This window comes from Triturus cristatus, chromosome 7 (genome assembly GCF_964204655.1).
Source record: "Triturus cristatus chromosome 7, aTriCri1.1, whole genome shotgun sequence".
In the NCBI taxonomy this organism is placed as follows: Eukaryota; Metazoa; Chordata; class Amphibia; order Caudata; family Salamandridae; genus Triturus; species Triturus cristatus.
The window spans coordinates 412178669-412202435 of NC_140590.1; the positions used below are offsets into that span (position 1 = coordinate 412178669).

The window sequence follows — 23767 nt, forward strand, 5'->3', positions numbered from 1 at the left end:
GGTGAGGTAACACAGGTACTCTGGTGCTTCTGTGGGTGTTGTCCCTAGAACTTCCTGGGTCCCAAAGGGTTTGGTCCTGACTCAATTCTAAGTGTCCCTAATCTTTAAAAATCTAACCGCGACTTTCCCCATAGAAGCTAACGGGAGCTCACAGCTGTGTTCTCACACTGCACGCAGCCCCCGTGGGTCCCCTGTGTCACTACCTTGGGTGGTTCCTTGGGGTCCCAGTGATTCCACAGGCTCTAGGCCTTGTGTCTAGTTAAGTCGTGGTTCTTACACTATTTTAGTATATGGTTTGGCTCGCCCCAGGGCCTGACGTGTATTTGTGCTTGTTACTGTCATATTTGAAGTGCAACTTATGTGTTTTGAACTCTAGACTCATGAAGAGCCTAGGAGGGTGTGTTTAGAAATAAATACATATATTTGTTATATATACCTGGGGTGGTTGTCTTTCATTTAGGCACTCAAGAGATTATAGACTGGTAAAACAAGCTGCTTTACATTCCTTCAAGACTTAGCCTGAAGGCTGCTCTCCATAGCTACCACTAGGATAACTTTCAATAAAGGTTGTCTTTAACCTATAACCAATAAGGGGTTGTTTGGACTGGTACAGGGTACCCACTATAACTAGTGAACAGCATATACCAGGCCAACTTCTCACAGTAATTACATGGCTGAAATCCAAAATCTCGCCACAAGATATTGATTGGGTTAAGATAGATCGAACTGTTCAGGAGCCGAAGGAGTCCGTACATGAATACTATGAGAGACTCCTACAAGCCGTTAAGCACTACAGTGGGCTGGACACATTAGACCCTAAAGACATGGGACAGTTTGTTTCCAAGTTCTTTTTGGGTCTGAGACCAGAAGTTAGCTTTATGATTCAGCAACATCTGACCTGCTGGCAGAACAAGTCAGTGGATGAAATATGCGGTATGCCAGGTACTGCAGCGATGAAGTGGACTCGAAACACAGGGAGCTTAAGGACAACCTGATGCTAGTCCAAATGCAAACCCCTGACAGGGAACTCCAGACACAGCCAAGTGGAAGGGCGCTCGGGAGAAGAGAGGGAAAAAATCAAGGAGGGACCCAGAATACGCAAGATCAAGGGAAAGGGAAACTTGTAGACCCCAAGACAGGGCTGGATGTGGCAACACTGAAAACGACCACTGCATGTCACCTGTGTCACAAGAACGGGCAATGGAAGCGCAAGTGTAGATTGAACCCAGTAAACCAGGTGCAACAAAAGGCAGAGATAGTGCAGGTACCTGATGTTGTCAATACAGAAACGAGACCTAGGTCCATGGAAGGGGGGACGATGGTCCCGCAGGTGTAAGTCCCACAACCTCCAAGCATTCCATCCGGAAACCGGATGTACCAGCAGATGCCCCTTTCCGAGAATTATGATGAGTACAGCTCAGACCCGTTGAAATTACGGTGACTGAGGGGGAGGAAGACTGCACTCTTGGGGCAGTCTTAGAGGTAGACCAGAGGGGACCGTTTGTAGAGGCGGATGTTTACGGTAATCCCACCACTTTTTTGGTTGATACTGGTGCTACCCTTTCTACTGTGAGATCTGCAGTAGTTCCCAACCTACCCCTCTTGGGACAATCAATCCAAGTTTTAAGAGTGGCAAATAAGAAAATGACTAATCCATTGACTGAGCCGATTCCTGTGAGAATAGGAACCTTTCGAGATCAACGCCAGTTTGTGGTGTGCGACTCAAGTCCAGTCTGCTTCCTAGGACGAGATCTTTTGTGCAAGTTGAATTGTACCATCTACTGCAGGCCCAAGGGAGTGGAAGTACAGAAAAAGGACAATGATGCCACCTTTAAGGTTGCGAATCAGAATTTGTGCATAGAGATGTATCCTGTGTTGACAGTGGAAGAGCTTCCACTTGACCTAAGAGACTCTGTTTCATTGGATGTGTGGGATTTCACGGGAGAACAGATTGGATTAATCAAGGGGGTTGAGCCAGTTAAGATCCAGATTAAGCACAATTTTCAGTTCCTGAGAACGCCCCTGTACAATCTGTCACCTGGGACAATCGCAGTGATCAAACCTGTAATCGCTTCTATGATTAAGCAGGGAATCCGGGGAGGGAAGCAGGGGAGAGGAGTTGGCCTAACGGCTAGGGTGCTCGACCTCAGACCTGGTGAACTGGGTTTGAGTCTCGGTAATGACGCTGAACATCCTGTGATTCTGGGCAAATCACTTTATCTCCCCGTGCCTAACAAAAAATGAATGTGTGTGTCCTCATGTAACGTAACTGGTGCTATGTAAAGCGCTCTGATACCTGATTGGATTCAGGTCAAGTTCACGCTATATAAAACTCTGCAAAAAAAAATCCTGAAGGAGATAATTAGCAGTCCATGCAACACACCCATTATGGGATTGCAGAAGCCAAGCGGGAAATTCAGAATCATGCAAGTCCTGCAAAAGTTCAACATGATTGTTGTTCCATGTTGTCCAGTGATACTATTCCGGATTCTATGCGAGGCTGAGTGGTTTACTGTGATTGACTTGTGTTAAGCATTCATTTTGATACCTCTCCACGAGGAAAGCCAATTTTTGTTTGCTTTCCGGCTGGAAGACTGTGTGTTAACGTGGAGTCGTATCCCTCAAGGGTATACAGAGAGTCCATCGATCTTTAACCAGATCTTGAAAAAGAATCTTGAGAGTCTTGTGTTGCTGCAGAACTCAGTTCTCGTGCAATACATTGACGATTTCCTTATTGCGTCAGAAACTGAGGATGCTTGCAGGATCGACACGATTGCCCTACTGAATCATTTGGCAGAGAAAGGACACAAGGTGTCCCCAAATAATTTGCAGTACTGTTTGAGTGAGTTACTGTACTTGGGTCATTGAATTGAGAAAGGCAAGAGAAAGGTGTCACCAGATCGAATTGAGGCGATCATGAATATGGCTGTACCTACCACTCAGAGGGAAGTTAGAATGTTCTTAGGAATGGTTGGCTACTGTCGCCAATGGATTCCCAATTTCTCCCTGAAGGCGAAGCTTTTGCAAAGGCTGACACACAAGGATGTGAGTGATCCGGTACCATGGGACCATGACTGTCTGGTTTCGTTCTTGGAGTTGAGAGATGGCATGTGCCGTGCTCCGGCTTTTGGAATGCCTAACTACAACAAGCCCTTTACATTGTTCTGTTGTGAGTGAGAAGGTTGCGCATTGTCAGTCCTGACTCAGAGTCATGGAGGTGTCCGTAGAGCAGTTGCCTATGTCTCAGCTACTCTAGATCCAACAGCTTCAGTGTTGCCCGGATGTCTCAAATCCGTTGCTGCAACAGGTGTCAGCATTGAGAGATGTGAAAGCATTGTCATGGGTCACCCTTTTATATTCTATGTTCCGCATTCTGTTGAACTGTTGATGACGAGGACTAAGACACAGCACCTGACAAACAATAGACTCACATGCTACGAGCAAGTCATACTTGCCGTGGAGAATGTGACTCTGAGAAGGTGTTCTGTTTTAAATCCTGCTACACTGATACCTTTTCCAAATGCAGATGATGAAGATTGTGAAGACCACGACTGTCTTGATGTGACTGAACTTTGCACCAAACCGAGTCCTGACATTGTTGATGAACCGCTGTCTGACTGTGATGAAATTTTCTTTGTAAATGGTTCATGCTTAAGAGACAATGCTGGTCAGTTGAGAGCAGCGTTTGCTGTATGTACTTTTATGGGAGTGGTTGAATCTTCTTGCTTAGAAGGAGTATATTCCGCACAAGTGGCCGAAAGTATTGGCCTTTACTCGCGCCTATTTGGAAGCTGATCAGATCAGAATCACCATCTACACCGACAGCCAGTATGGGTTTAGTGTGGTTCATGATTTTGGACACCTATGTTTTCAGAGGGGTTACATAACATCATCTGGTTCTCCCATCAGAAATGGAGAATACGTGAGACAAGTGTTGGAAGCGTTGCAATGTCCCAAGGAAATTGCTGAAGTAAAGTGCGCAGCACATGGGAAGGGAACTGACTTTGTTCCTCTTGGCAATAAATATGCCGATGAAGTTGCACGTTTTTGCGCTAAACAGGGGTGTATTTTTACTGGAGATTAGACAGGAGAGAGCCAAGAGAGAACCGAGCTCAACATGATGTTAGCCATGGCAGACACTTGGGATGAACTCAAGTGCCTGCAGGAAGAGGTTTCAGAGCAGGAAAAGGAGGTATGGACCAAATCAGGATGTGAGAAATGGGATATTGACATTTGGGTTTCAAGTGATGGCCAAGCAGTGTTACCAGATGACCTATTGAACCCGATGGCAAGGCAGATTCATGGTGCTGTGCACCTTGGAAGGATGCGATGGTGCGAGTGTTCAGACAGACATGGTATAACCCACGATTTCGTACAGTTGCTGAAGCAGTGTGTCAGAGGTGTGTTACTTGTCAACAAATTAATGCTGGAAAGAAGACTGTGGTTTCGTTGAGTCACATTAGGAGGTCAGAAGGGCCTTTCAATTGAATGCAGGTAAATGTTATCGAGATGCCTAAGTGCAATGGATTGAGGTACATTCTAGTGGTGGTGTGTGTGTTTTCATGGTGGATGGAAGCTTACCCAACACGAAGGTGTGACACCCTTACAGTGGCGAAGCTGTTATTGAGGGAGTTGATCCCTAGGTTTGGTTTTCCAACCTTGTTGGAGTCGGATAGAGGAACACACTTCCACAGCGAGATCATGAAGTTGCTTTGCGCTGCTTTGAATGTTGGATCAGAGACTCCATTGTAGCTATCGACCAGAGGCTTCTGGGATAGTAGAGCAGATCAATGGAACTTTGAAAGCACGGATGGCAAAAGTGTGTTCGTCTACATCTTTGAAATGGCCTGATGCATTGCCTTTGGTGTTGATGAGTGTTCGCAGTGTCCCAGATAGGAGGACCGGTCTTTCCCCGCATGAAATCCTTATGGGGAGGGCGATGCGATTGCCAGCACTACTGTCCACAGCTTTGATAAGCATCACTGATGACTTAATCCTCGATTACTGCAAAGGACTAGCTGATGTGGTCCATTCTGTGTCTCAGCATGTGCAAGCTGCCGCTGTTCCCACTTTAAGTGATCTATGCCACGACCTGTGCCCGAGAGATTGGGTACGTGTCGGCAAGCATGTGAGAAAGAGCTGCCTGGATGGTCGGTGGCGAGACCCTTATCAGGTGATACTGGTAATGAACACAGCAGTGAAGTGAGGAGGATTGCCAAACTAGGTACATGCTTCGCACACCTGCAGAGTTTCAGCACCTTTGGAAGAAACAGCTCCTCTCATGAATGAAAATCCAGCTGTGGCGGCAGGGCCATGATAGAGGACAAGTCAAGCTGTGAGGGTTGCTGACGAAGCTGGTTGTTCACCAGACCAGGCTGAGGAGGGTTACGCAACACACAACCCAGATATTGACTCTGAGGAAGAAGATCACGTTGTGAGTGGTACAGAGTCAAACTCAGCGGAAGGAAGTGGTGCGCAGAGTGATCGGGAGGAAAGCAGAAGGGTTAGATGTGCAGAAGAAGCGTGGCCTGAGAGACAGGGAAGACTGAATCTGAGACTGGCTCCTGAGAGAGATCTTGCCCCCGTGTCTGAGATCTCTCTGAATCGGAAGACAGTGAAGAAGAACAGACTCCAGGCCTGAGAAGATCCAGAAGGACAAGAGTGCCTTGCCAGAGATGTGCTGCCCCGGAGTGGACTTATGCAGTAACTGATGCCGGGAGTAGTGAGTTCCGGGAGGCTGAGGTCCGTGAAAGTGATGAGCAGGAATCCGACAGAAAATCGATAAGGGACTGCTAGTTACAGGACTTGAAATCAAAGGGGTGTTGACCATCATGGTTCCGAAACCTCCAGTTTTGAGCAAGGTACGAATCCTGATCTTTCACAGATTGGTTTTCCCAACGTTTGGATTTGAACCACCACCTCATGAAATGGTAGATGTTTGTCTTGAGATTTTGCAACATGTTTTAGCCACAATTGGATCTGAACTTATTGTAGATTGCGAATGAACTGTGTTTTGTAAATAAGTGCTTTAAAGAAGATAACCTAGGCCCGAGAGGAAGAAGAAGAAATTTAGGCACTTTCCGTAGAAGAAGAAAGAGGGTTAAGAAAGTCTTTTTGGACTGTGTAAATGAAGAACAAAAGTTCTGTAAAGGGAATTTCCAGCACTTCCGGAGTGGTGTTTGAACTGGTTAAACAGCAACTTGTGGTTAAGAAAAGGACTCTAACAGGCACATGCATCATCATAGGGTTTTGCTATTCCTTAATAGCGATTATTAAGGAATCGCAATTAAGGAATAGCAAAACCCTATGCATGTAGGAATCGCTAAAGAAATAGCGATTCCCACAAATTCCTTAATTGCGACTAGCAAATTGCGAGTCGCAATTAAGGAATGTCTTCCCATTCCAGGCCCATAGGAATGAATTAGAGATTGCGGGAGCAATTTGCGAGTACCAGTAGGTACTCGCAAATTGCTCCCGCAATTTCGATGGTGCAAGGGTGTCACAATGACACCCTATTGCACCCATGTATGTTCACTCTGCACAAATGTTGCATACACACATGCTCTAAGGGCATGTGTGTGGGCAACATGAAACTTAGAAAAATGCAAATAAGTGCATTTTTCTAAGTTTTCGCAAATTACCATGAGGTCCAGCCTCATGGTAATTTGCTCACGCTAATAGCGAAATCGCTATTTTTAAACTGTAATGCATTGCATTTAAGGAATCTCAATTAGGGATTCCTTAAATGCAATCGCTATTTAAGGAATCCCAATTTTGAGATTCCTTAAATAGCGATTTTTGCATTCGGGATGATGCATCCCAAATGCAAAAATACCGGTCGCAAAGGGGCAGATTCTGAGAATCTGCCCGTTTGCGACCGGTTTTGTGCTTGATGCATGTGCCTGTTTGTGTTTGTTTGCTAAAACCAAATCAACAACGAAAATGGAGCCTGGAAATCCGAACCGTAGGTCCAAATGTATGATAGGTACACTCATAGTAGGAGTGATAGTTTCAATAGTCATAGTTATCATAGTGTCAGTTGCTATTCCACATGAAGTAGAAGTCGTAGAGGTGAAGGGGACACCTACACCCAGCACTTCTATCAAGAAAGAGGGTATCATAGGAGCTGAAAAAGCTATGCTAGATCAGAACGATTGTAGATTGCATGTAGATTTGTCTAGAGGTGATTTTAAGATTAATGCATATGCCAAGCTGCTATACGAATATGTCGAGGCGATGGATGCAAAAGATTGTTATGTGTGTATGCAGTTGCCTGTCTCAGTGGATGAGGGCATTAAATTCCACCATCTCCCACTGACGTATGGGATTTGTTTGTTGCTTAGTATGTTCTATGGGAGAGGTCAATAGAAGTACTTATTTTCCAATTATGATGCGGTGCTTTCAGAGGTACCAGCTTACAAGCACCTGAACAAGTATGATTATTATAAGCAGGAAGATAGGATTGGGAAGTAGTTCATACGGACTACAACTTTAGATACACCCTATGCCCATAGACATAACCTGACCTGCTCACTAACAGGTGTAGAGAAGAAATGTGTAGATCAAGTAGATGATAGATATCGACAGTTAACACAAACACATAACACCGGAGAAAGTCCAGTAGACTGGACAGAAGAGGAGAGAGCTCACAGAGCAAAAGAGAGCTATGGCCCTATAGCACTGGATCTAGTGCAGAAGGGGAAGCTGTGTGTGAAACGTGTACAGACCTATTATGACAAGGTCTATGTGGGACCGAGTACGTGTGATCACATTTTAACTATGGAAGAGTCCGAAAATAACTTTTTGCATGGTCCTGTGCAAATGGTGCCAACAGTATTTTATGTGTGTGGAAAGAATGCTTATGTGAGAGTGCCTGTGAATTGGTATGGTATTTGTTATTTGGGAATTCTTTTCCCTAAGATCTACCACGCGGAGGAACTAGAACTTTTGGAAGGTGAAAAGCATTCTAGAGCAACGAGGATGTAAGTGCAGGAGCAGTGATTGGAGATATCTTTGGAGCAGCAATACCAAGTTTGGGAGTGATTCAGAATGATGTGTAGATTAGAAAGTTGGCGACTGTTGTTGACAAGTTGTTGACTAATACAGCTAAGTTGCTGATACTTGTTGATGGAGAGATGTTGTTGCTAAGGACCAGTGCTTAATTTGTAAAATATGAAGTCCAGGTGCTCAAATATTTGTTGGAGGCCACACCCACTTCCCCCTGGCTCCACCCACTTCCTCCACAGTGTGCCCTTACCTCCCCATACCCCTCTGTTTCCTCCACCAGACCTGCAAACGCCCTTACACCTCCCTCTCTCCTGCTGTCTTCACACACCTGCGCACTTTCCCCTCTTGCACTCAGCCTCTATCTAGACAAGCTCTAACCCCCCCACCCCCTTCTGATATCCCCAAGGCCTGCACACTCACCCTCTTCTGCTGCCAGTCCCTATCTCTTCTGATCTCTCCGTGAGGCCTCCTCGCCTCTCAGCCATGAGCATGACCCCCCTCCCCCATGTCAAGTTCTCGCAGGGCTATCCCCTACTTTCCTTTCGGTCTTTTCGCTATGCCTGACACCTCCCCATCCTGCATGTTCTTCTGACCCCCTACCTCCGGTAGGCCTGCACACTTGCTCATCACTTCTGCTTTATAAACATAGACTCGTCCCTCTTTCCTGCTCTCTCCTACAGGGCTGCCCCCCACTCCCTTCTGGTCTCCAGTCTCCTGTACTAGACTGACACGGACCGACCCCACACGCTCTTCTGTACTCTTCCCCAGGCAGACATCACCTGCCCTCCTCAGCCCTCTCCAGGCAGGCCTCCAAACCACTATCTCTCCTGCTCTCTCCTCTGTCTATGCTGGGGGGGTTATCCAGGCCGGCCTCACCCCCGCATTTCAAACTTCTCTAGGAACGCACTGCACACCCCCTGCAGGGAGTTGCCCCAATGTGAAGTTAAGTCACTGCCTCATTCTACAGACTAACCACTCACAAGCATGTACATCATGTACCAAGACATGCCTGCCAACAAACCTTTCACCCCCACTGACCCTCAAACTCCCCTGGGAGGCTGCAGCCAGGTCCGTGGACTGAGGCCTCGTGATTCTTGCACTGTTCTTGAGCTAAATTTGTGCCAGGCACATTCTCGCATGGCTAGCCCTCCTGATCCTGTGCACACTTTGGATGTATGCTTGTGAAAAGCTCAGTTGGGAGGATATTTGGGTTTATTTCCTCTGCCTTTCTTGCGACCTGTTTATCGCAACTTAGTTTTGAAATTGTACATGTTAGACTGCACATTTCGGTATTTTGTGCAAGCAATATTTTTGTTTGAAAATAAATATGAATAAACTGCTTGTGCAAACAGAGTGCAGAGCAATAAGAAAGATTTTGAAATTTGTCCATGAGATAATCCTACAGCCTCAGGGGAGATGATTTGGAAGAGGTTACACAACTACCGTGAAACTACTCTCTACACAAATAAAATAAAGTAGGACACAATACCTTGAAAAGGGTGCTGCTGAAAAAAGAAAACACTTGTGCGTGCAGAATGTCAGTGTGCCAGTCGGCCTGCCTTAATTATAGCGCTGATGGTCATTCTGCTCCTTGAATTAAATAGCAAGACAGGTGCTAAAGAAACTAAGTAGATTATTTAATTGAGGCAGGGACAATGTTGTCGGACACCAGTGAAGTGGCAATTAGAAGAAGGCATTGTTGAGTTGTGTATTTTATTCGCAGCACCGTTCTCATAAAATGTCAGTTAGCAAATGTGCTTCTGAAGGCCCCTCGTGCTTAAAAGTTTTCTTTACTGTGTTCGATGTGTCACAAATGGATTTACAGCCAGCTGCAGGGGGCTGTGCAGGGATTATTCTTATTTTCGAAGGGTCATTTCAATCAGGGAGTGTTGTACGTAGAAGAGTGCGTAACTTGGGGACACTGGAAATCAGGGACAAGTGAGACGTGATTTGGCTGCACACTGTTTGTGTCACAAGTATGTGACCAGAACGATTCTTTGCGCTGTGTCGATTCACTACACACAGTGCCCTGCCTGACGTCAGTGGCATGATTTCTGGGGCCTCTCTGACTAGGTTCAAGTGACCATCACCTCGAGCCACGGTTACTGCTGGTGGCTCTTCCCACACCATGCAAATCACATTTCCTGAAAGATTATCACACCTTTTTTTTAATCCATTTGGCTTTCGAGGATTGCTTCATTTCTTTTGAGCACTGGCAGCCAAGTAAAAGTAAGTATACACTTTAGTAAATAGGGGTGCGCTTCTGGCAGCCTCGGAGTGTAGCAGTGCACACGGTGCCCCGCCCGATCATGCCAGTAACATGATTGCTGGGGCCTCAGCCTCGGTTCAGATGACTGTCACCTCGAGCCAGTAAAAGCAGCAGCATTTTTTTATTACTTACTGCGGTTACTGGTGGTGGCACTGACTTTATAAGTAGCATGCTGCTGCTTCAAAATGCCCGCCTCGACGTTGCGCTTACTGGTGCTAATGACTCGTCCAGTGCGTGTGTGCTGGGGTGTGGTCCACCGTCCCTGGAATGAAAAACGTTTACGCACGGCACGCTGCCACAGCCCCCTACCCTACACAACCAGATACAGCCCAATCAGTGGCCCGCCCACCACCAGCAACACTGAATGCAAATTAATTTGCATGATGGATATGGATTTATCGGGCTCGCTCTCTCAACAGCCATGCAGAGAAACACTCTTCTTCACCAGCGGAGGATTCTGGAGACTGTCTGTGAAGTGAGCAACACTGCAGTAAGGAATTATATTTAATATACTTTGGCCATGACGTGCAGACTGCAGCGCAGTCATGTTGTTAATGTAGTTTGGCACTGGCAGTATAGACCCGGCCCTGATAAAAAGGTGCCGGTGCTGAGCACCGGATAGCACCGGCACAAATTAAGCACTGATAAGGACTAGGGTTATTGGCAAAAGAGGGCAGAGTCTGTAAAATGTTGAAGGTTCAAGAGTGCTGTACATATATACCAGATAACAGTGAAGATCTGGAGAAATATATAAGTAACATCACCGTGATCCATCATGAGATCCAGGATCTGACTGAAGAGGGTGTTGGGAAAAAGTTGGTAAAGGATTTGGTAGAGTGGGAAATTGGTTTGCAAACTTGGGAAAATGTATTCTTTTTTTTTTTTTTTTTTTGAAAAACCTTTATTGACGTTTCAATCATTTACACGTATGGGCCTACAACCCCCCGGGGCCGGCCGCTAAGTAATCAGAACAATAAAAGCAAATGTAAACACAGGCGGCACCTCGGAGAGCAAAATCTTCAATCCAATATAGTCCGGCCAATAAGCCGCGCAGGTAGGATACCAGGAGAAAAAGGGTTTTTCATTTTATAATAAAACAAAACAGTAGGATCAGGTGCCAAACAATTTCCCAACAGCGATAAGGGGCAAGGATAGGAGACGTAAGCAATAAGCAGCAATATATTGAATCAATGGTGCAGACACGGGAAATTCCGGATGGGGAAGAATATCAAAAAACAGTCGCGCCTGCAGACCCCAGTACCTAACGCCCAGCGAACACCCCGGAAACTGTGGCACACATGAAGAGGCAACGATTCACAATAAGGGAGGTGTACCGCACTGATCCCAGAAAAAGGAAGACAAGAAGAAACGGAGAAGAAAAAGGAGGCCATGGAAAAAGAGATAAAGACTAAAGAGTCCCCTCCCCCAACCCCCCACCCTGCACCTCTGCGAATGAGTATGGCCCCACCCCCCAGCAGTGTGCCTGTCGCCCTGGAACTAGACCCGAAATATAGAAGAAACAGGGAAAAAGGAGTAAGAAAGGACCCCACCAGACGGGGGGGCGGAGAGAGTATAATAAACTGGAGGAGGGCCTACAAATCATACCCCCGGCTTCTCCCTCCCGCACGGTGAAGTCTCCCCACAGCAAACAATTAGCAGCACCAAGTCGATCATATCAAAAAAGGGGGGGAATGGGGAGCATTATGCACCAACTATGCGAATAACCATGAGAGCACGCAACCATGAGTCCGCCCGTCTACTAGGTGACCACCCCCGAAGGATCAGCCTCAGCCTTGACCACTCTTTGCGATTCTGCCCATGCCTGCCCCTCGACCCAGCACCATGACCGATGTTCCAAGGTACGGGAGTGTCCAAAAACAACCGGGAAGCGACGCACACAGGTGGGGTGGAAGTCTCTGAGTACCAGCACAGACCGCATCATGGAGGGGCGTCTTTTCCAGTGCTGCCCCAGGATCTGCACTGCACACAAGGTCCAGACAGGCTGAATCAGCCAAAGGAGACACACGTTGCTGGAATTGTCCCTGGGTCGCCAGAGACCGTGCACGGGACGAGGCCACCATCTTCCACTCAGGTCCAATACCTCCGGAACAGATCAAGCCCACAGTTAGCCGACCACACGGTAGCATACTGTCCGGAGTGTCCGGCTGTGCACTAATCGCAGGGGGGGCCGCAACATCTTCCTCCTGTGTGCAGTGTGGGAAGCCACTGTGTACCTGTGGACCAGCATGCCGCCACTGTCCCAACGCTGATGCCACACCATCTAGCTTCCTCCCCAGGACCCCGGCGCCATGAGCCAAGGAGAAATGAAGGGCACCAAGGGCCTCCAGGAGGTCGCCGTACCCCAGAGCAGCTCTCTCCGATCGCTCTGCCACACTCCCAAAAGTCACACACCCCCAATCCTGCTGCGACCCAGTGGACAGGATGGTAGGCTGCATAGCAACAAAATGGCCGCCGGGAAGGCCCGACTCGTATTGGGGCCAGGACCCCGGGACAAACGCCTCGAGGTCCACGTCGCTGAAGACAGGGATCCTGGGCCAGGCACAAATTCAGCCGTTGCGCGGTCACGGGCAACAGTCGTCTCCGCCACGGACCAGCTCCCGCGAAAAGCCGGGAGCAGCCCGCAAGGATCAGGGCGAGCTAGGGACGGCGTCCGGGCAGCTCACCGTCAAAGGCAGGGGCAAACACCACAGAATCCGAGAATTGCACCCCCGGGCATGTCCTCGTTCCGCAACGCTCAGCAGGGTGAGCGACTACGGCAAAATACAGGCCGAGGGCAGCACCACTCCGGCGGACCGACTCCACCCAGTCACCACAGGCCGCTGTTGTTAAACTGCCACCCGGCCAAGGCATCCACTCGAGGTCCCGGCTCCAGGGCCGCACGGGCCGCAAAGTTCAACCGCTGATTTCTCCGGCGGTACGGCAGCCAGAAACCTCGGAGTCACACGATCGGTTGCCACTTTCGTTTACAAACACGATCTCATAGCGCAGAATAAGGATTTCATGCAGGATATCCGTGCGGGATGCGGAGGTTCACGGAGCCGGGGATCTACGCTGCCGTCCCGGTCGCCATCTTGGCTCCTCCTCCGGAAAATGTATTCTTGGTTATATTCTTAAGCCTATCATTATCATTGAGGTCTGTGTGGTTTTCTTATGGGGATTTGCTAGAGCTTATCAGTGGTACAAAGCGAACCAAGTTGAAAGATCCCTTAGGGAGCAAGAGATGAGGATGTCTAGACTGCAGGACAGTCACTATCAGAATATCAAGAATCTAGAGAAGTTCCAACAGGGAAGAATGGCTACAAGCTCTGTTTAGGTCGGTTCTTTCTCCAGGGAATTGTGAATTTGTTGATGACACTAGTCATCAAAGGGGGGAACTGATAGAGCGCCATGAGATTCTGAAAATTGTAGGGGTGCATCATAATCATTAATAATCCGCACCCACATGTATTCTTGTGTTGTACTAAAAACCGATCTTTAGAAATGTGTAGTAATAACAAAATGTGTAACTGTAATGATAGAAAATTAGTTTGTGCCATTCGAGAAAGTAAAGTGGCATTTAAATGGAATTATGTGATTCTCGATATTCATTGCAAATGCTTAATGAAGTAGCTCACGTGTAATGTAATGCATTAGATTTTACAGTGAAATTGTGCTTTAAATGTTGTGAATTGTAGTGCTTACAGATGCATAATTTATTAATGCTTGTAATTTCCTGATGTGTAAAGGCCTAAATGAATGTTCACGTTTTGCTATAAAAGGCCTATTGGTATTTCTTATGTTAGCTGAATTATGTAGGCCTGAAGTGTACTTTCCCTGGTAAAGCTCTCATTTGGAGGTAGTCCGCGAAATTCGTGTGCGTGCACGGTTGGTCTGTTCTCATGCTTCTGTTGCAGGTGCAAGGACACCGTCTTCGTTATTTAGACTGACGCCTTTTGTTTTAGGAGTTAGGTGTGGAGGAGGCCTGCAACAATATATTCAGGAATGTCGATAATTGGGAGCTGTTACTCTTTCCCGCTGAAGAAACCTGAGACCCAAGGACATACCAACCATTGCTGGATGGAGTACAAGTTTTGGTGGAAAATTACCTACGAGAGGTGCCCGGCCAGAGGAGGTGTTTTAGAGGCGTGTCCTGCCTATTGTGCATTTTGTATTAGGGACAGTGCCCCAAGGGATGAGTTAGCAGAGAGCCGTTACAGGGTAGAAGGAAAGGATCGATACTGAGAAGACTTAGAGCAAACTTTGTAGCTTTGGTTACTGACCTTTACAACGTGAGTGTACTTCTTAGGAAGTCTTCACGTGCCGACACCTTTTCTTGATCTTGCCTGGGAAAGGCTAAGCAGGGATGCCACCTTAGTGATAGTGTAGGGACAGATTAATAGATTTCTTTTACAGCCACTAATGAAGACTAATTTAGATGTCGAAGCAGTTATTGATTGTTTAATATTCTTGGAGTTGCTCATTCTTTTTATGCTTCACTGGATCAGACTGGTGCGTAGGATGAACTTTGTATTAGTGCCCATGTATTTCTTTAACCTCGTCCTGAGGAGCGTGTATGTTCAATTGGTTTTGTCTTTGTAATAGAACCCCTAAATTGGAATTCGTAGTCAGCGATTCTTTCGGAGTCTAAGTAAATTGGTCCATGCTATTTAAACGTGAATACATTGGTTTCCTCCCCTTTACACTTTTCAGCAGATAACAAAGGTCCAGTCAACCGAGGATTCTTAGGGAGATTTAAAGATAAGAATCCGGCACAATCAGCTGGAAGGGTGACAGTTCCAAAACACAACCACTGACTACACACCACTACTTGGCCCATTATTCCTCAAAGATCTAACAGACCATCTGATGATCCTTGCAAATAGAGGTTTCTGTAGCTGTAGGGGTAGATTCTCTGAATGATTTTCCCTTCATATATCATTTACTTGTCTTGCAGAACTTCAGCATTATATCAACCTTTAGGTGCATGGTACATGTAGACTGCAGGCCACCCCCTCAAGTTGTAGTGCAAGAGCACAAACAATGGCTGTCAGATAAATATAGGTGTTCGAAGGGTCCCCTCTGTTGCCATATTGCAGATCACCGCTCCTGTATGGCTTTCACTAGAGGGAGCGCTCTCTCTGCTGGAGTCAGTTATCACAGACCCTTGACAGGGAACACTTGCTTTGTACATGAAGCAGCTCTTGTGCAGCCCCTAAGCTCTGCTCCACAGACCCGACCAGAGGAGCGACTAGAGCCACATTTGCGGGGGTGGAGGGGCTAATAAATATTTCGGGGGGGGGGGGGGGGAGTAATTCTTCCAGCAATAGGTGGAACAGAGATGCAGGGGCTCTAAGAAGGGGTGAAAGAAACAATAAAGCCTCGTTAGCAAGTAAATGGTCTTTTTAAAGACCTGTGAAGTAGTTGGGTACGCCTGCAATAAGACGAACGCCACACCAGCCAGCCTGCAGCAGCTCAAAAACTGTCTATGTTTGTGCCCGGCAAGTTGTCTCAGCCCGGGCAGGCATACACGACTGAAGCCCCTTGAGCCCCATTGGCGTTGCACGCCTGCACCCCACCATTGTCCCCAGTTTCCAGCAAGCCATGGCAGTCACCAGCCCTGGACCCCACAGCTGCCAAAGTCACACCTCCTCCTCAGGGGCACCGAGTCAATGGAGCAGGCTCAACAATCAGGCGCACAGCCAACATCCTTGGCCGCTCTCCAGCCATACAGCGGTGTCCGTCAAGGGACAGCAGCTGAGCCCTGCATCCAAGGAGCCAGTCCCAGCTGGTCGCCCTCACAGAGTCACAGCCTGGGTCAAAAGATGTCAGCTCAGGCCTCTCACTTTCTCAGGTGAGTCAACAAGCAGAATCAACGCAGTCTCCGTGCACAACAGAGCTCCTTCAGATGCATGGTACTCATGATGAAATGAGGAACTCATTAGGATACATAACATGATTTGTGGCACTTTCATGCTACGCCTTGAAACTCCCTTGAGCGCCGCCGAGAGTGCTAGTGGCTAGACCTAGGAGACACGGATTACATGGGCAAAATATAAATAAAAAACGTGTGAATTGCATGAAATGTATAAATTGCGCATTATGCGATTTCACGTAATATTCACTTGCGGGATACAGGTTTGTGCCGAACATATCTTTCAAAGAGACATATTTTGCTCGGACCAATCTCCTACTGGCATCCCACAATACATTTTTACACGCGGTCAAGCAAAAAACAGATGCACGTAAGTCATTTCATGAACCTTCCATGACATGTAAAACATTTCTGCTGACGCAATAGCATAATATTTGTGTACTAGAGAATCCAGCAGATAGTAACTCATGTTTGACAATTTTGAATGAAACCAGCCTATTCTTCATATATCAAAGTGTGCCAAACATGTTCCAGTATTAAGAGTCCTAGCAAGCACATGTCTAGTGACATGATGTGCCTGTGTAAGCGTGAACTGAGAAACCATGCTGTAGAATGTTCAGAGTGGTGCTGTGAGAACGCAAACATGCATAGAATGTTGGAGTCTGCGTGCTGCGTGCTGCGTGCTGCGTGTAGTCTGCCAGCTGACTGCAGTTGGAAGGAAGTTGGAAACCAGGTGTGTGCCACTGATGCGGTGATGTGACATTAAGGCCTAAAATTAACTTACCTCCTTCATGAATGGCTCAAAACTTGTTTGAAGTCCTTGCTCTGCAACTGCAACAAAGTTAAAGTAAGAGGAAATTAGACATTGGCCAATACAGGTACATGATGCATGTAATTGTAGCCAAGCAAGGGGTCAGTCATCTAAAAGAGAGCGAAGGGCAATAGGATCACAGGGGTATTTGAAACAAACAAAACACCACTGCCGTTTACCTCACATGCCAAACTACCCCGAAAAGGATTCGAATTGAATATTTTCTCATAATTCTCTTGCTTCTTTTTTCATATTTACTTTTGAGCCCCAAACCTACGGTTGAGATAGATGGCCACTCATACTATTGCATGAAGTCGGCACATACTGTTCAGAAACTGTTTAAGCGTGGGCTTGGGTAAGACATCCATTACTTCTTAGCCTCGAGCCTTAAGCTAAAAAACATTCTGTTCTAGGCTGTCAGACTGAAGAGTACCTAACAAATGATAGCTCTACCTATTAGGGACTTTCAGTTAGGCAAGTGCAGATTACCATCGGTTCAAGCCCTGAGACATTATGCCACCGCTGTGGGACATGTTGCTGAAAAGAAAGCGTTTCTCGTGAGAGAAGCGTGGTCCTCAAGCTATAGAAGCCAGATCTGTGCTAGAGGCGGAAGCTCTGACAGGTACTTCTGTTTGGCCACACGTGATTTTCATTTTGATGGCTACTCATGCCCCAAAAGCAGGACAGGGAAGTACGCAGGGGAACGGCATCCAGTTGAGTGCCTCCAATGTGACAGACTGTGCTAGCTGTCTGATATTTCCTCAGTTTCAAGCCAGGAATGTGCATCCTGTCAGCTGCTCCCACCCCGTAAGATTGCACCGCATGCCTGGCCTTTCAGGACAGTCAGGTGCCTCCTGCCTGCGGTCCACACCCTGACAGACAGCGCTGATGGTCAGGCCTTTCAAGCCAGGGACGAGCATCCTGCCCTCCGACCCTCATGCATTTCAAGCCAGGATCAGGATAGTCTGTTGTTCATGGACCAACAGACTGACTGCACTACCTGGCATTTCGAGCCAGGGACTCATGTCCTGTGACTTTTTTTTTTTTTTTGCGCAGAGTTTTATATAGCGCGAAGTTGACCCGAATCCAATCGGGTATCAGAGCGCTTTACATAGCACCAGTTACGTTACATGAGGACACACATTTAATCACGGGGAGATTAAGTGATTTGCCCAGAATCACAGGATGTTCAGCGTCATTACCGAGACTCGAACCCAGTCCCCCAGGTTGTTGAAAACTAAAACGGCGATATGATTAAGCATTCACTAAAGACATGAATTCTCTCTAGTTAAAACATGTCTTCTGTCTTATGTTGCCTAATGTCTGGACTCCATTTTGTATTGTCATGTCTCCACGTGCTTTGCACGAGAAGAGTCCTTCCTTTTTGTTAGTTGCTCTTGTAATCTGCCTAGTAACAGTCTATAAATAGCTCCTTTGTCCCTCTGGCGCATGTCCAGACTTGACCACATCTGTTATCAGTTAGTCCTTGCTTGACCATATTTTCGCGGGCTCAGGGAATCGTCAACTCCGCCCACATATTGATTCTGTATCGAAAATGTCCATAAAAGGTAATGCTTTTCGCCTCATGTCGTATCCACCCACTTATGAGCCCCTCTGTTGTGTATAAAAGGGGACTGTGTACGCAAGTTCTTTGTGCTACTCTATGCAATACTGAAGAGTGTTGTATAGGTTGTAGGACCACCCTTAAGGGTTAATAAACTCTGTCTTTGTATTTGCAGTTTCCGTGCCAACTTCCTTCTAGTTTACGTTACAGGAGAGCGAACCCTAGTATTCTGCGGGCCTAGCTGGGGCCTGTATTCATCAATTGGCGCCCGTCACGTGGGGCTCATCGGCGACTCGGATGCTCGAAGGACTGGTCGTGACGAAGGTGAGGAATTCGGCCGGGGATGTGATCACTGCCAGCGGCGGTTTTAGCCCTGGCATCCCGAGGTTTTCTTCCTTCCCTTCCGAACTGACCTTCTGGGTGGCGCCGGTCCTCGACTGAGACCTCTTCTGTCGGTTTGCAGCGACAGCCGTTTGGGCGAATTTTGGAACTTGGCATTTGGAATCTGGACACTCTTGATTGGTAAGAACTGTTGTACGGTACTTGCTCCGAGTTTTGAAGCCTGGGTTGGCTATTTGAGTTTGATTTGTGATGACCGGTCATATTTTGTATTGATTATTGTGAGAATATATGCGTTGCAACACATATAGGCAGGTAATGTGGAGATATTTCTCCGGAGCTGTGTAAATCTGAACGGCGCAAAGTTTAAGTGCCATTTTTGATAATACTGCATATTTTGCATTATTTTTGAGCATGCCTGCTTTTAGCGCACTCTGTAAGTGGTGCTGCTGTTTTGGAAACCGGTTAAATCTCGAGGAATCTGCTCCAGCCCCCCCAGAGGGGACTCCTAATAGGGATATGTATGTGAAGCATGGTCTTTCCTTTATAATGTACAGCACAGTGTGGAGGAAATATACCAAAAAGGATCCTGAGTTACGATGGCCTTTGTATGGATCGTTTGATATGCGTAAGATTGAGTATGTGGAACAGTGTATGTGTAAACGGCGTGCTCGGCAAGACATGTTTGAATGTGTACGGTTATGGGTGAAGGAAGTGTGTGAGCGAGAGAAACGTGAGAAAGCGCTGTTTGATAAAGAGCAATGGAAAAATGATCATGTGAGAGCCCAGGAAGCGAAGCGTCGGGAAGAAAGAGAACTGGAGGAGAGACAAGAGAAAGAGCGTAGGTTGCAAGTCTCGGGTCAATATGCTGTCCGCCAGCCACTTTATCCTGTCCTTACTAATCTTGAAGATGATTTTTATTTATTAGATCATTCTCCGCCCCCTTATGTTGGTGCGTCCGCCCCGAGATCACAGGATTCTGGATCGGTTTCGGATAAGGTAGACACGCGGTCCATGTTATCAACTGAGCGTATGGGTGAGCTGCGGAAAATTTCTCTTTGTGCGCTTAAGGGCAAGCTATCTCTTTCTGAATTATTGGAATCTTTGGAAAAGTGGCAGGATAGAGAGAAGCTGTATTTTCTTGAAACTTGTTCTGATGAAGTGATTACTGCCTTTCGGAAATATTCAGATGTTTTCGAGCCTGAAGCTGTAGTATTGGATGCTAAAGCATTACGTAATGGTGTTTTTTCTCCCTCTACGGCACCTGATGCGGTCCGACGGCTGTTTGCATTGCGGGACGCGGCATTTGAACTTAAAGAGAGAGCGCGCCCACAGGCAGCGGAAAAGGAGCAATCGGATTCGCACATTGGCGGCGGCCAATCATCTACCTCCCAATCAGATAAGAGCGAACTAGTGCATGCTAAACCAATGCGAGAGGCGGCACCTTTGTATGTTCCTCCTAAAGGAGCAGGAACTAGCTCAGATATGTCTTCCCCCGATGCTAGGGGATATTTTGTGTATAATTGGGTTTATACTCCCTGGCATAGGGCTGATGTTATGGCATTAAAGAATGCACTGCCTGACCCCCGCAAGAATCCGGCAGCCTTTTACGAAGAGGTCGAAGGGGCCTTGAATTCTTGTACTATGACTTTAGCAGATATAGATTTGTTCTTTGGGCTCATTTTACCACCGGATATGTGGCGATCTGTGCGGAAGGTGGATGATCAAGCCGCTTTTAAGGCCAAATGGTCTGAGATTGAGGATGTGGATAGGGAGAGAAAACCCGCGCAAAAACCACCCCAGCTTATTTTAGATCTTCCTGCGGCTATCCTGACTAAATTGAAAACAATTATCCCCCCTAAAAAGATTGACTGGAACATGTTAGCCTCATGTAAACAAAAGGTTGATGAATCAGTTTCAGATTTCTTTACACGCTTTGAGGAGACATTTCATGATTTCAGTGGTCAGTCGCTTACGGATGATACGGGCCGACATCTTTTTGTTGATAAATATGTGGCGAATTTATTGCCGGGAATAGCAGCTCGTTTAAAAGTGAGTGAAAGTTCTTGGTCCACTTCGTCTCCGGCATCCCTCCTGACCATGGCTCAGTATTATGAGCGTCAGGAACAAGAAGCGAAGGGAAATGAGGAGAAGAAATCAAAAGATTTGAAAACTAAGGTGATGCTAGCACAAGTGTATGGTCCGCCTCGTCGGGGTGTAGAAAGGGGTAGAGGAGGATTCTATGGTCCCCCTTCGGGTCGGTCAGATGTTAATAGAAATCAATGTGCGTATTGTAAACAGTCGGGTCATTGGGCTAGAGATTGTCCGGTGTTATATGCATCTCGTCAGGGACGTGGTCAGGGACCACCGAGAGGTAGAGGGGGTTTTTCGAATTATAGAGGGAACTCTAATGATCGTACTCGATTGGAGCCTAACGTACAGCAACGGGATATGCCTAATGTGTTTGATAGGCAACACCAGTATCAGATGTCTGGGAACGACCGTTCTGGGTACCATGACTCACAGCATGCGTAGGATTGCGTTGGATGGGGGTTAGAATCAGTTGAAGTGCCGGTTGATCAGAAGGGTCCTTATGTTTCAGCAAATGTTTTGGGTTCTACTGATCGGTTCCTAGTTGATACAGGAGATACTCGCAGTGCGCTGTCCAAACAATTGGTTCCGAGGGCTCCCCCATCTGGCTTAATGGTTACATCAGTAGGGTTTGATGGTACACTCTCTCGAAGCCCTCTTTCCCGACCCCTTGCATTCCATGTTGACCACTTTTCTGCACCCTGTCCGTTTTTGCTTGCCCCGAACACGCCTGACAACATTATGGGTCTTGATATGCTCAAGCACTTCAGAGCTACGATCCGCTGCTCCCCTACTGGAGTACGTGTGATATTAAATGACAATCACCCAATGACAGACCGGATGTGTGTGGTTGCGGAGGATACTGCATTAGCTTCCCTCCCTCAGTCTTTGTGGGCTACTTCGGATACGGATGTGGGACAGATGGTGATTCCGCCTGTCCACATTAGTGTCCAGGAGGGTGCTGTGTTACCACGCCTCCCTCAGTATCGTATTTCCCAGGAGGGGGAGGAGGCACTCATACAGATTGTGCAGGATTTGATTACGGTGGGAGTAGTGGAGGAAGTTCCCTACAATGTCTGTAACAGTCCCATTTTACCCATTTTGAAGAAAGATACCGATACTAGGGTTTATCGTTTTATCATTGACTTAAGGGAAGTGAATAAGATAGTGATACCTCAGTACCCAGTGGTTTCTGATATCACGACATTACTCACTCTGGTCCCGCCAACGGCGACCACGTTTTCAGTTATTGATTTGAAAAATGCCTTCTTTTCGATTCCTATTCATCCCGATAGCCGATACCTTTTCGGTTTTACTCTGAATAATAGGTCTTATAGATTTTGTGGAGTCCCTCAGGGTTATACAGAAAGCCCTAGTATTTACAGTCAAGCATTGAAAAGGCAGTTGGATTCCTTTGTTCTGCCTGATGGTGTCGCCCTTATACAATATGTCGATGAGATCTTGTTGGCGGCCGACACTCCGGAGTTTTGTGAGCAGTGTACGTTATCTTTGCTTTCCTTTTTGGCATCTCATCATCACAAAGTGTCCAGGAAGAAATTGCAATTCTGTAGACCAAAGGTGACTTATTTGGGTCACCTTTTGTCTAAGGAGGGGCGTGCACTCACACCAGATCGTATTCAAGTAATTTTGGACACGCCAGTACCTTCCACACAGAAGGACGTGCGTGCATTTTTGGGTCTTGCTTCTTTCTGTAGACAATGGATATTGGGGTTTTCACACATAGCTAAACCATTGTTAGCCCTTTTGACAAAAGACACACCGATTCCTCTTCCCTGGTCAAATGAGTGTGAAATTGCTTTTCAGCAATTACGACAAGCCCTTTGTTCAGCACCAGTGTTAGGTACCCCTGATTATACGAAGCCCTTTTCACTGTATGTGCATGAGAAAGATGGATGTGTATTATCAGTTTTAGTGCAGCTGCACGGCGACAAGCAACGCCCTTGTGCATATTTTTCAGCTGTACTTGATCCTGTTGCCCGAGCATTGCCTGGTTGTTTTCGCTCGGTTGCGGCGACAGCTGTGTCAATACGCCAAAGCGAGGGAATTGTGTTATCTCACAAACTGTTGGTATTAGTCCCCCATGCTGTTGATGCCCTGCTTAATCAGACAAAGACGCAGCATTTGACCAGTGCTCGATTAACGGGATATGAGTTGACGCCTTTGGCTCCTCATATTACGTTAAAGAGATGTGCAACGTTAAATCCAGCCACATTGTTGCCGTTCCCGGAAACTCAGTCTGAAGCACGGAAAGCACATGATTGTATTCTTGTGACTGAGGAACAGACAAAGGGTCGTATTGATCTCCAGGATACGCCCTTTACAGATGTAGATGGAGAACTGTGGGTGGACGGATCATGCCTGAAGCTATCAGATGGTACGACTTCGGCAGCGTATGCAATTACCACATTACAAACAATAGTGGAGACAGCGCGCATACCGCAGAAATCAGCTCAAGCAGCGGAACTGATAGCATTAACACGAGCATGTGAGCTCAGTGCAGGATTGTGTGTGAATGTTTATACAGATAGCCGCTATGCCTTCGGAGTAGCGCACGATTTTGGCCTACTCTGGAAGGAGAGAGGGTTTCTAACGTCACATGGAGCACAGATAATGTATGGGGAGTTAGTTCACAATCTTTTGACTGCATTAACATATCCAAAGAAGACTGCTATAGTTAAATGTAGTGCCCATAAAAAAGTGGTTGATAAAGTTGGAGAGGGGAATGCTTAAGCAGACCGGGTGGCACGAGAGACTGCGATGCAGCCTGGGGCTACTGCAATGTATGTTGTGAAG

The 23767-nt window shown here is 46.9% G+C and overlaps 1 protein-coding gene across 2 annotated transcripts in view; it reads right to left on the minus strand.

Annotated features, from left to right (window-relative positions):
* The window catches only part of LOC146809822 (histo-blood group ABO system transferase 1-like), a 557769-nt gene extending 540789 nt beyond the window's left edge, over positions 1-16980 (minus strand). For both annotated transcript variants that reach the window (XM_085616677.1, XM_085616676.1), the window contains exon 1: positions 16933-16980. The gene's annotated coding sequence lies outside the window, so the exon portion shown is untranslated. The remainder of the gene's footprint in view (positions 1-16932) is intronic.
* Between the last annotated feature and the right edge of the window lie 6787 nt (positions 16981-23767).